The sequence below is a fragment of the Pseudophryne corroboree genome, chromosome 5, assembly GCF_028390025.1.
Source record: "Pseudophryne corroboree isolate aPseCor3 chromosome 5, aPseCor3.hap2, whole genome shotgun sequence".
In the NCBI taxonomy this organism is placed as follows: Eukaryota; Metazoa; Chordata; class Amphibia; order Anura; family Myobatrachidae; genus Pseudophryne; species Pseudophryne corroboree.
Window position 1 is genome coordinate 290,194,470 of NC_086448.1, and position 11,566 is coordinate 290,206,035.

Sequence of the window (11,566 nt, forward strand, 5' to 3'; positions counted from 1 at the left end):
GGGATGGGCGCCCAGCATCCACTACGGACTCCGAGAAATAGAATTATCGGTAAGTAAATTCTTATTTTCTCTATCGTCCTAGTGGATGCTGGGGTTCCTGAAAGGACCATGGGGATTATACCAAAGCTCCCAAACGGGCGGGAGAGTGCGGATGACTCTGCAGCACCGAATGAGAGAACTCCAGGTCCTCCTTAGCCAGGGTATCAAATTTGTAGAATTTTACAAACGTGTTCTCCCCCGACCACGTAGCCGCTCGGCAGAGTTGTAATGCCGAGACCCCTCGGGCAGCCGCCCAAGAAGAACCCACCTTCCTTGTGGAGTGGGCTTTTACCGATTTTGGCTGTGGCAGGCCTGCCACAGAATGTGCAAGCTGAATCGTACTACAAATCCAGCGAGCAATAGTCTGCTTAGACGCAGGAGCGCCCAACTTGTTGGGAGCATATAGTATAAACAGTGAGTCAGATTTCCTGACTCCAGCTGTCCTTGAAATGTATATTTTTAAAGCTCTGACAACGTCCAACAACTTGGAGTCCTCCAAGTCGCTTGTAGCCGCAGGCACTACAATAGGCTGGTTCAGATGAAATGCTGACACCACCTTAGGGAGAAAATGTGGACGAGTCCGCAGTTCTGCCCTGTCCGAATGGAAAATCAGATATGGGCTTTTGTAAGATAAAGCTGCCAGTTCTGACACTCTCCTGGCCGAAGCCAGGGCTAGTAGCATGGTCACTTTCCATGTGAGATATTTCAAATCCACATTTTTTAGTGGTTCAAACCAATGAGATTTGAGAAAGTCCAAAACAACATTGAGATCCCACGGTGCCACTGGAGGCACCACAGGGGGCTGTATATGCAGTACTCCCTTAACAAAGGTCTGGACTTCAGGAACTGAAGCCAATTCTTTCTGGAAGAAAATCGACAGGGCCGAAATTTGAACCTTAATAGATCCCAATTTGAGACCCATAGACAATCCTGATTGCAGGAAATGTAGGAATCGACCCAGTTGAAATTCCTCCGTCGGAGCACTCCGATCCTCGCACCACGCAACATATTTTCGCCAAATGCGGTGATAATGTTGCGCGGTTACTTCCTTCCTTGCTTTAATCAAGGTAGGAATGACTTCTTCCGGCATGCCTTTTTCCTTTAGGATCCGGCGTTCAACCGCCATGCCGTCAAACGCAGCCGCGGTAAGTCTTGAAACAGACAGGGACCCTGCTGAAGCAAGTCCCTTCTCAGAGGTAGAGGCCACGGATCCTCCGTGATCATCTCTTGAAGTTCCGGGTACCAAGTCCTTCTTGGCCAATCCGGAACCACTAGTATCGTTCTTACGCCTCTTTCCCGTATAATTCTCAATACTTTTGGTATGAGAGGCAGAGGAGGAAACACATACACCGACTGGTACACCCAAGGCGTTACCAGCGCGTCCACAGCTATTGCCTGCGGGTCTCTTGACCTGGCGCAATACCTGTCCAGTTTTTTGTTGAGGAGATACGCCATCATGTCCACCATTGGTCTTTCCCAACGGGTTACAAGCATGTGGAAAACTTCTGGATGAAGTCCCCACTCTCCCGGGTGAAGGTCGTGTCTGCTGAGGAAGTCTGCTTCCCAGTTGTCCACTCCCGGGATGAACACTGCTGACAGTGCTATCACATGATTCTCTGCCCAGCGAAGAATCCTTGCAGCTTCTGCCATTGCACTCCTGCTTCTTGTGCCGCCCTGTCTGTTTACATGGGCGACTGCCGTGATGTTGTCCGACTGGATCAACACCGGTTTTCCTTGAAGCAGAGGTTCTGCCTGGCTTAGAGCATTGTAGATTGCTCTTAGTTCCAGAATGTTTATGTGAAGAGACGTTTCCAGGCTCGACCACACGCCCTGGAAGTTTCTTCCTTGTGTGACTGCTCCCCAGCCTCTCAGGCTGGCGTCCGTGGTCACCAGGATCCAATCCTGTATGCCGAATCTGCGGCCCTCCAATAGATGAGCACTCTGCAACCACCACAGAAGAGATACCCTTGTCCTTGGAGACAGGGTTATCCGCTGGTGCATCTGAAGATGCGACCCTGACCATTTGTCCAGCAGATCCCTCTGGAAAATTCTTGCGTGGAATCTGCCGAATGGAATTGCTTCGTAAGAAGCCACCATTTTTCCCAGGACTCTTGTGCATTGATGTACAGACACCTTTCCTGGTTTTAGGAGGTTCCTGACAAGTTCGGATAACTCCTTGGCTTTTTCCTCCGGGAGAAAAACCTTTTTCTGAACCGTGTCCAGAATCATCCCTAGGAACAGCAGACGTGTTGTCGGAATTAACTGGGATTTTGGAATATTCAGAATCCACCCGTGCTGCTTTAGCACTTCTTGAGACAGTGCTAATCCCATCTCTAGCTGTTCTCTGGACCTTGCCCTTATTAGGAGATCGTCCAAGTATGGGATAATTAATACGCCTTTTCTTCGAAGAAGAATCATCATCTCGGCCATTACCTTGGTAAAGACCCGAGGTGCCGTGGACAATCCAAACGGCAGCGTCTGAAACTGATAGTGACAGTTCTGTACGACGAACCTGAGGTACCCCTGGTGTGAGGGGTAAATTGGAACGTGGAGATACGCATCCTTGATGTCCAAGGATACCATAAAGTCCCCTTCTTCCAGGTTCGCTATCACTGCTCTGAGTGACTCCATCTTGAACTTGAACTTTTTTATGTACAGGTTCAAGGATTTCAGATTTAGAATAGGTCTTACCGAGCCATCCGGCTTCGGTACCACAAATAGAGTGGAATAATACCCCTTTCCTTGTTGTAAAAGAGGTACCTTGACAATCACCTGCTGAGAGTACAGCTTGTGAATGGCTTCCAAGACCGTCACCCTGTTGGAGGGGGACGTTGGTAAAGCAGACTTCAGGAAACGGCGAGGTGGATCCGTCTCTAGTTCCAACCTGTACCCCTGAGATATTATCTGCAGGATCCAGGGATCTACCTGCGAGTGAGCCCACTGCGCGCTGAAATTCTTGAGACGACCGCCCACCGCCCCCGAGTCCGCTTGAGAAGCCCCAGCGTCATGCTGAGGCTTTTGTAGAAGCGGGGGAGGGCTTCTGTTCCTGGGAAGGAGCTGCCTGTTGCAGTCTCTTCCCCCTTCCTCTGCCTCGTGGCAGATATGAATATCCCTTTGCTCTCTTGTTTTTAAAGGAACGAAAGGGCTGCGGTTGAAAAGTCGGTGTCTTTTTCTGTTGGGGAGTGACTTGAGGTAAAAAGGTGGATTTCCCGGCTGTAGCCGTGGCCACCAAATCCGATAGACCAACACCAAATAACTCCTCCCCTTTATACGGCAAAACTTCCATATGCCGTTTTGAGTCCGCATCACCTGACCACTGTCGCGTCCATAAACTTCTTCTGGCCGAAATGGACATAGCACTTACCCGTGATGCCAGTGTGCAAATATCCCTCTGTGCATCACGCATATAAAGAAATGCATCCTTTATTTGCTCTAAAGACAGTAAAACATTGTCCCTATCCAGGGTATCAATATTTTCAATCAGGGACTCTGACCAAGCTACCCCAGCACTGCACATCCAGGCTGTCGCTATAGCTGGTCGTAGTATAACACCTGTATGTGTGTATATACTTTTTTGGATATTTTCCATCCTCCTATCTGCTGGATCTTTAAGTGCGGCCGTCTCAGGAGAGGGTAACGCCACTTGTTTTGATAAGCGTGTGAGCGCCTTGTCCACCCTAGGAGGTGTTTCCCAGCGCGCCCTAACCTCTGGCGGGAAAGGGTATAAAGCCAATAACTTCTTTGAAATTAGCAGTTTTTTATCGGGGGCAACCCACGCTTCATCACACACCTCATTTAATTCATCTGATTCAGGAAAAACTATAGGTAGTTTTTTTCACACCCCACATAATACCCTGTTTTGTGGTACCTGTAGTATCAGCAATATGTAACGCCTCCTTCATTGCCAAAATCATATAACGTGTGGCCCTACTGGAAAATACGGTTGATTCGTCACCGTCGCCACTGGAATCAGTGCCTGTGTCTGGGTCCGTGTCGACCGACTGAGGTAACGGGCGTTTTACAGCCCCTGACGGTGTTTGAGGCGCCTGGACAGGTGCTAATTGATTGTCCGGCCGTCTCATGTCGTCAAACGACTGCTTTAGCGTGTTGACACTATCCCGTAATTCCATAAATAAAGCCATCCATTCTGGTGTCGACTCCCTAGGGGGTGACATCCCCATATTTGGCAATTGCTCCGCCTCCACACCAATATCGTCCTCATACATGTCGACACACACGTACCGACACACAGCAGACACACAGGGAATGCTCTTAAAGAAGACAGGACCCCACTAGCCCTTTGGGGAGACAGAGGGAGAGTTTGCCAGCACACACCAAAAGCGCTATATATGACAGGGATAGCCTTATAATAAGTGCTCCCTGTATAGCTGCTTTAATATATATATTTTTGCCACAATTTTGCCCCCCCTCTCTTGTTTTACCCTGTTTCTGTAGTGCAGTGCAGTGCAGGGGAGAGCCTGGGAGCCTTCCTGACCAGCGGAGCTGTGTGAGGAAAATGGCGCTGTGTGCTGAGGAAATAGGCCCCGCCCCTTTTTCGGCGGGCTCGTCTCCCGCTCTTTAACGGATTCTGGCAGGGGTTAAATCTCTCCATATAGCCCCCGGAGGCTATATGTGAGGTATTTTTTGCTAAAAAATAGGTTTACATTGCCTCCCAGGGCGCCCCCCTCCCAGCGCCCTGCACCCTCAGTGACTGCCGTGTGAAGTGTGCTGAGAGGAAATGGCGCACAGCTGCAATGCTGTGCGCTACCTTAAGAAGACTGAGGAGTCTTCTGCCGCCGATTCTGGACCTTCTTCTCGTTTCAGCATCTGCAAGGGGGCCGGCGGCGAGGCTCCGGTGACCATCCAGGCTGTACCTGTGATCGTCCCTCTGGAGCTAATGTCCAGTAGCCAAAGAAGCCAATCCATCCTGCACGCAGGTGAGTTCACTTCTTCTCCCCTAAGTCCCTCGTTGCAGTGATCCTGTTGCCAGCAGGACTCACTGTAAAATAAAAAACCTAAGCTAAACTTTTCTAAGCAGCTCTTTAGGAGAGCCACCTAGATTGCACCCTTCTCGGCCGGGCACAAAAATCTAACAGAGGCTTGGAGGAGGGTCATAGGGGGAGGAGCCAGTACACACCACCTGATCGTAAAGCTTTACTTTTTGTGCCCTGTCTCCTGCGGAGCCGCTATTCCCCATGGTCCTTTCAGGAACCCCAGCATCCACTAGGACGATAGAGAAATATATATATACACATACATCTATACATACACCCGCACACCTACATACATATATATATATATATATATATATATATATATATATATATATATATATATACACACACACACACCCACAATGAACCCAACAGGGTAGATAAATATTGAAATACTGTAGAGTAAATAAATATTGCACACTAGATTTAAATGATTAATGAGCTGAGCGCCAGCTCTGACAATGAGCGCTGCGAGCCGCCGCCGGGAGCCTGCTGAGTCAAGCAGGAATAAGCTTTCTCCCACCTGTTATCTGTAAACTAACTTCATTGCAGCGGCCCCGGGGAGCGGAACTTGTAAGCGGTGCTGTATGCAGCCGGGGAGCGGAGGACTTGTAAGCCGTGCTGTAGCGGCCAGGGAGCAGAGAGCCCGCCGTACAGAGCAGGAGTTAGCTCCGCCCCCCCCGCTCTGGCGCCAAGTTCAAAAATGAAAACCCGCTGTTGAACTTGAAGCGGGAAGTGCCCTGTATCTCCCCGGCTGCCTGTATGCTGCAGTCGGGGAGCCAAGTGTTGATCCCGCCGTACGGAGCGAGAGTTAGCTCCGCCCCCCCATTTTTCAAAAATGAAAACCCGCTGCTGTAACTGAAGCGGCGGGAAGCGTGTATCTCCCCGGCCGCCTGTATGCTGCGGCCGGGGAGCACTGAGCCCGCCGTACAGAGCGGGAGTTAGCTCCGCCCCCCACTCTGGCGCCAAGTTCAAAAATGAAACCCGCTGTTGAACTTGAAGCGGGAAGCGCCTTGTATCTCCCCGGCCGCCTGTATGCTGCGGCCGGGGAGCGGAGAGCGCTGATCCCGCCGTACGGAGCGGGGAGCATGTATCAACCGGCTGCATGTATATTGTGGCCGGGGAGTGGAGAGCGCTGAGCCCGCTTACAGAGCAGGCTGAAGCTCCCCCTAATGTTTAAAATACAAAGTGCGCCCTTCATACGCTCCAGCCTACTGGGGAGTAAAGGGGTCCAAGCACCACATGTCTCTTAATACTGACAGTGTAAAATAATAAATCAGTCTGGAAGGAGGGGAGGGGGGAAATTGTACTCACCGCTGTCCTTCCCGACACACGCCGCACTCAGCAGTGTTTACAATGCTTGACAGAGCGGCCCCGACACGCGCCGCACGCAGCGGTGTCCGGCTCCTGATACTCACCGCTGCCATGCTGCCGGAATCTTCTGCTGGTGGAGCGGCCCCGACACGCGCCGCACGCAGCGGTGTCCGGCCAACTCAGGAGAGCTCAGTGTCTCCCTCAGCCAGGGCCCATCCCGAGCCGCACGCAGCTGCGATGGGACCCCGCTGGCAGCTCCCGCAGTGCAGACTGGCAGTGGCAGAGCTGCCAATCTGTGTGTGTAAGTAAGAAAAATAAAAGAAAAAATAAAAATTTTCTTCAGCTAAACCCAAGTGAACCAGCTCACCTCGGGCACTAACTAAGACTGACTTGGAGGGGAGATAGTAGGGGAGGAGCTAGCCACAGAGTGAGAATTTTAAAGTGCCAGCTCCCAATTACTGCCTACTATTTCCCCATTGTAACTACGCTCCAGTGGCCCCTAGTGGATGAAGGAGAAATAAGAAGTGGTTTAGAGAGAAAACCCAACCTACGCCCATGCCCTGGTGATCTAGTGGGATCGCCTGTACTGCCACAGTGTCCACCGCGTGCGGCCCACCTCCCACTGACTGCGCCAGATAGCGATAAAGACCAGGTCCCGCAAGCGGGACACACTTACCACCTCCCGAAGCGCGCCCACGCGATCCTGGAGAGCCCCAGCCGTGTGTGTCTAACCTGAAGAAAAGCGGAACCTCCGCTGTAGGTACCCGGGAAACAGGGCTCGGGAGTGTACAGCGCCGCTGGGGAGAACTGGAGCTGCAGCTGCAGCAGTGAATGTCACAAAACATTTACCACCGCTGCTGCCCTTGAAGTCTTCACTTTTTACCTCATAAAAAGCTTCTCTCAGGGCTGCTTGGAGCAGCCCCTCTGTTAAGTGCCTGCTTACTGCAGCACCAACTGACAAACTGAGCTCCTGTGCTGGGAGGCAGGGTGATATAGAAGGCGGTGCTGTGCATTCTGGGAATAGTCAAAGCTTTGAGTCTGTTGGTGCCTCAGATCAAGATCCTACTCTACACCCCATTGTCCAGACTTGTGGAGCTCAGTGTACCCCGCTTCAGAAAATAATTCTTTAGGTGATCTGCTATTGCCTTGTCTCCCTCCACCAAATTCTCACTCTGTCTTAAGTCTTATTCCTCCATTTGATTTACTTTAAAAATAAATAAAGTTTTGCCCCCTTTATCCACTGACTGGGCCATTTTCTCCTCAATTTCTGCCTTTGCACGTCTGGATCACCTTCTCAGCATCCTTCCATCTGTCAAGACATATCTCTGTCATTATTATTTTGAGTCTGTTTGTATTTCCTAAAAGCCATCTTTTTCACCTTCACACTAGTTGATACTTTTCGTAAACCACACTGGCTTCCTTTTCCTAACCCTTTTGCTACAAAAGGTCTGTTGCACTTAGTATTGCACTTTTGAGTTTTTCCCAGCACTCCTTCCCCATTCCTCCAGTCTGCCAATGAAACACTTAAACATCTCCCCCTTTTTTGCAAAGTCGGCATTTCTAAACTCCAACACCTTTGGTTGTGTGTGACAGGAGTTGGATCCTGTCTTTATACTAAACCATACTGCTTGATGATCACTGGATCTCAGATGCTCACCCACATATATGTCCAATATCCTGTCACCATTTGTAAGAATTAAATCTAATACCGAGTCTTTGGTAGTGGACTCCTCACCAATCGCTTGAGAGATGCTACCTGTGAAGAATTTAGAAATTTGATAATTGTAGCTGAACTTGCAAAATACCTTATGTAAATTGGAAGGGGTAACTTAGTCTCCCATGATTAAGACTTCACCCTTTAAAGCCATTTTAGTGATGTCCAACAATAGGTTCCTGTCCAAACCCTGGCCTGGCGGTCTATAGATCACCCCAATGCAAATGATGTCCTTCTCCCCAGTTTTGGTGGTGTCCCAAAGGGCCTCAGTATCAATATTTTGTATTAAAGTAGCATTTATGCTTTTTCACATACATTGCTACCCCTCCTCCTATTTTTCCCATTCTGTCCTTCCTAAATAAATTGTATCCTGGTATAGCTATGTCCCAGTCATGATTCTCATTGCACCATGACTGTGATAATGACAAGGGATAACCAGGATATTGTGGCAATGACAATTAGCTCTAGAATTGTGTCTCCTAAGGTCCTAGCATTTGCACACATAGCTTTAAGAATTGTCTGTGCATCAGGTATTAGCACACAAAATAAAGGACAAGTTTAAAGTTGAAATTACCTGTTTGGTGATGTTGCTCAGTGTTTGGCATTTGTTTCTTTTACGAATCAGGAATCACACTCTGTGCTTTATATCTAGTGAGGTGTAGTTGTGGTGTAAAGATAGTACATCTGACCACAAATGGCCAAAATGATCAAAAGAGGTTAACACCAGACAGCATGCAATAATAAACTGTTTCACTGAGCAACTTCCCCACACATGCAATGCCAATTACAAGCAAATCATTAAATAAAAAAAATAAAAAAAAAAACACCACGAGTTTGCTCGAGAGAGAACTGTAATAAGCAGATTGGGGATGTCTTTACATAGTTTAAAGACACAGATAATATGCACAAGACAAATTAAATATTTATGGAGGCATTAAGGCAGTCCATATGTGGAAGTGTTGGCGTGTTGATGTTTCCCTTCGGTTTAACACAGGTACAGGTTGAGTATCCCTTATCCAAAATGCTTGGGACCAGAGGTATTTTGGATATCGGATTTTTCCATATTTTTGAATAATTGCATACCATAATGAGAGATCATGTTGACGGGACCTAAATCTAAACACAGAATGCATTTATGTTACATATACACAGCCTGAAGGTAATTTTAGCCAATATGTTTAATGCACAAAGTTATTAAACAAAGTGTGTGTACATTCAAACAATTAATTTATGTTTCATATACACACACACACACACACAGCCTGGTCATTTAATACAATATTTTTAATAACTGTGTATTAAACAAAGTTTGTGTACATTGAGCCATCAATAAACAAGTTTCACTATCTCACTCAAAAAAGTCTGTATTTCGGAATATTTGGATATGGGATACTCAACCTGTATAACGCTAAATTTTATAATAATACTCATATGGAAGCACTACCAGCCTTATACTAGACTTTAAAGACGAAAATTTGCCATGTGAATACAATGACTGCAAACTCCTCCTAGTACAACCCCACTTTAAAGCTAAGGCAATAAATTAGCATAGACAAACGACCATTACATACCAACAAAGCAGACAACTGAATCTTTACAAAGGGAACAAAAACACAACACTTTAATGTACGTAGAACTATGCAATCATAGTATTCATTTGAGATAATCAGCAGATACAATACAACTTGCCGCTACATACCTTCAAAATTCTTGTCCTGCTGCAGGTACTTTGGTTATAGGACATTATTCATTTAATGTTATAGGGTAGAATTTACCCATCAATTCCTAAAATAACCAATAAGTAAGAGTGAGTGTGTGCGTGTTACACACTTGATGTAGCCATGCTCATCTTTGCAGCAATGCAGCATGCTGCAACAGTTTGTTGCAGGACATGCTGCGCTGCGACTATTTGCAGCCGGTGATAATGGAATTATTTGAGCGAGTACCGGCTGCAAATAGTCACAGCCTAGCACACCAAACAGGGGTGGATTGTTGGGTCAACCCTAACTAGGGCGACAGTTATTAAGTTGAGCACTATTGGTCGACACCTGTAATAGGTCAACATGGAAAAAAAAAAAATGAAAAAAAAAATTCAACATGAGTTTTTTTTGTAGTTTTCTTCATAAAGAAAGCAGGAACCTCACTTAGTGCAGTGTCCATCGCATGACATTCACTTCAGGCAAGGTGCCTTACTGCGCTCGACACCGGTTACTATTCCCAATCACAGTCCACATGGATCATAAAAGAAAGAACCCCCCCCCAAAAAAAAACAACCACCCACTCATGCCGACTAATAGTGGTTGACCTAAAGACCGGATACCAAACAAACATGCCGCATCGCAGTAAGAGGAGCATTGCTACACCTGAACCTCAAGACAAGTGTTAACAGGCTTAAATACACATTAATTCCATCTAATTTTATTAGATACAGAGACTTTACAAAATGCTGTAAGAAAGCAAGAATTAAAGAATTAAAATTTGCGCAAGTTCTCAACCTCTGGTTCTTGGAGAAGATTAAACAACTACAGCAATGGCTGTTTAGGGCAGATGTGCCTTCTTGCTTCAGCGAGCCAAAGCCCACCACCTTCTCACTAGTATAGTAGACCGTTCCCACCTCTTCCTCCCCGTTTCAGAGGCTCAGCTCCTGCCCACCTCTTCTCTTGGGAGTTATTGAAATTCTTAGTTTCTTTGCCTTCAAATTACATCAGTAACTGGTCACGTTCAATAATATGGGTGTTCTTGGCCTTATAGGTTGAGAAGTTGCCCTACTGGCTACACTGGGAAAGTACTGGCCTAGGGATATCCAGCCCCATACACATTATAGTAGGGCCCTTATAACCACCAGGAAAATACATTGGTGTTACCTGCATAAGAGTAGCACCTGGATTTAGTGAGATTAAGATCTGATACCAGTTAGAATTTGTGACCATAATACACCTATGATATTGCAGGCTAAGGTTTTTCCAGTTTATTTAAACCAATAACATGAAAACTTGAAAAGTTATAGATCTGGTATACTTTAATTGTTAAAACAAACCATATGCCTTATTTCTTTTAGCGTATTATACTAGTTTTATTTTCACTTAAATTTCCCTTACATTGTAATGTAAAACAACTGATACTATTTTATATTTTTTATAGCACATTTCTACTTTTTATATAGTAGAGCATGAACATTATAACCAATAAGTTATATAGTTTGCATTATATGGAACCCCAACATTCGTAAACAGGCAGCTAGGGGATACACACATGCAAAGAGATTGAGAAACCCATCTTTAAAAATAAAATGAATTATATAAAAAAGTAATTATTTCTTAGAATACTCATGGCAATTTCCTTTATCATTCAGGCAAAGTTTATCAAATTCTAACTCCTAAATTTATTTTATATGTGTCATTATTTTAAAAAAATATATACATATATCACCTGGAGCTTCATTTTCAAGTGTCCAAGTACATAGTGGGCCAGAGACCGTTGCAGTGTAAAACATTGACTATTGGAG